At 59.3% G+C, this 2,112-nt stretch overlaps 1 non-coding gene across 1 annotated transcript in view; it reads left to right on the top strand.

Moving 5' to 3' along the window:
- The first annotated feature begins 1,197 nt into the window (after nucleotides 1–1,197).
- LOC124591791 overlaps nucleotides 1,198–2,112 on the top strand; it is a 1,910-nt gene continuing 995 nt past the window's right edge. The window contains exon 1 of the ribosomal RNA XR_006977268.1: nucleotides 1,198–2,112. This exon is cut by the window's right edge and continues 995 nt beyond it. This is a non-coding gene — a ribosomal RNA (small subunit ribosomal RNA).

Raw genomic sequence — 2,112 nt, 5'->3', positions numbered from 1 at the left:
TCTTCTCACACACCGTGATAGCATGGTGCACTGCGTTCCACATCTGCGACATGCGACAGAGGCCGGTTGACAGTCGTTCGCGCAATGGACATCGCATACGTACGGGGGCCACCTTCCACGTGTTCGCGAAGCGTGCACATGTTGTTGCGTGTATGTGGGCAGACATAGTGTGTCGTGACACCTGACACAGGCATGCAACAATCGTTGAATTTGCAAATGGCGATGGACGTCTACGTTTGCTGGTGACGTTACGCAAATGAACAACTGGTAAACCGTTGTGGTGCGGTTGTTCTCGCTAGAGGTGAATCAGTGATGGCGACGATCGGTTGAGCTACCAACCGGTTGTTTCAGCGATACCCACCATGCCCACGAACGTGAATGGCATGTGGGTGTGAAGCGATACGCGGCGGTGGCTGGGTGGGACCGTCCCCGGCCGGTGAGGGGGGGCCTCCCGGCGTGCTGGCCGCGCGGTGCGTGGGCGCACGCGCTACAGCCGGCTGGTGGGGGCGGCCAGTGGCAGGCGCGCCGGCCGACGGAGGCGGCAGGCGGCGCAGCTGCGCGCCGGCGCACCCTGCACGCGGCGCCGTGCGGCCAAAGTAGGTCCTCGCGGGCCCGGTGCGAAGCGCGGTGGACATCTGCAGTGTGCTGGTCCGATTGAGGACTGTGTGCGCTGAGGATGCGCCGCCGCCCGGCGCTCGGCGCCGCGACGCCGTCTGCTGCTCGGTCGCCTCTGCGGTTCTCGCAGGTGGATTGTATCGCAGCTGTGCGGACGTGTTGGCGCGTGCGCTGTGCTGGGAGAGTTCGCTTCGGCACCCAAGTGGGGCTTTTGTCCTTCTGTGGCGCTGGCGTTGGAGCTGCCGGCCACCGTAGGTGGCGCGTGTTGTCTCCCGCCGGCAATGCCACGACAGCACGCTCCCGGGCCTCTGTCGGCAGCGGCAAGCTCAGTTGGGAGCACGGGTGGTCGCACCTAAAGCGTCTACTCGCCAAACCCCGGGCGATTGCGCCTCTCTCGAACCCGACCAAGTACTTAGGACGGCGCTGCGCGCCGCCGGGACCTGAGAGGGTTTCGAGGTGTATTGTGCAGGGGAGCTCAGCCTCCTCCTGTTTGCAGAATAATTGAGCGGACGCTTGCGTGTTCGCGCGGGCCCCCGGGACACACTCCCGGGCGGCCGGCTGCTCAGCTCTAGTTGACGCAGCTCCCTGGTTGATCCTGCCAGTAGTCATATGCTTGTCTCAAAGATTAAGCCATGCATGTCTCAGTACAAGCCGCATTAAGGTGAAACCGCGAATGGCTCATTAAATCAGTTATGGTTCCTTAGATCGTACCCACGTTACTTGGATAACTGTGGTAATTCTAGAGCTAATACATGCAAACAGAGTCCCGACCAGAGATGGAAGGGACGCTTTTATTAGATCAAAACCAATCGGTCGGCTCGTCCGGTCCGTTTGCCTTGGTGACTCTGAATAACTTTGGGCTGATCGCACGGTCCTCGTACCGGCGACGCATCTTTCAAATGTCTGCCTTATCAACTGTCGATGGTAGGTTCTGCGCCTACCATGGTTGTAACGGGTAACGGGGAATCAGGGTTCGATTCCGGAGAGGGAGCCTGAGAAACGGCTACCACATCCAAGGAAGGCAGCAGGCGCGCAAATTACCCACTCCCGGCACGGGGAGGTAGTGACGAAAAATAACGATACGGGACTCATCCGAGGCCCCGTAATCGGAATGAGTACACTTTAAATCCTTTAACGAGTATCTATTGGAGGGCAAGTCTGGTGCCAGCAGCCGCGGTAATTCCAGCTCCAATAGCGTATATTAAAGTTGTTGCGGTTAAAAAGCTCGTAGTTGGATTTGTGTCCCACGCTGTTGGTTCACCGCCCGTCGGTGTTTAACTGGCATGTATCGTGGGACGTCCTGCCGGTGGGGCGAGCTGAAGGCGTGCGACGCGCCTCGTGCGTGCTCGTGCGTCCCGAGGCGGACCCCGTTGCAATCCTACCAGGGTGCTCTTGAGTGAGTGTCTCGGTGGGCCGGCACGTTTACTTTGAACAAATTAGAGTGCTTAAAGCAGGCAAGCCCGCCTGAATACTGTGTGCATGGAATAATGGAATAGG

This window comes from Schistocerca americana, unplaced genomic scaffold, assembly GCF_021461395.2.
Source record: "Schistocerca americana isolate TAMUIC-IGC-003095 unplaced genomic scaffold, iqSchAmer2.1 HiC_scaffold_877, whole genome shotgun sequence".
NCBI classification, from domain to species: Eukaryota; Metazoa; Arthropoda; class Insecta; order Orthoptera; family Acrididae; genus Schistocerca; species Schistocerca americana.
The sequence above is the reverse complement of the archived record's forward strand: the minus strand, read 5'-3'. Positions and strand labels throughout refer to the sequence as shown.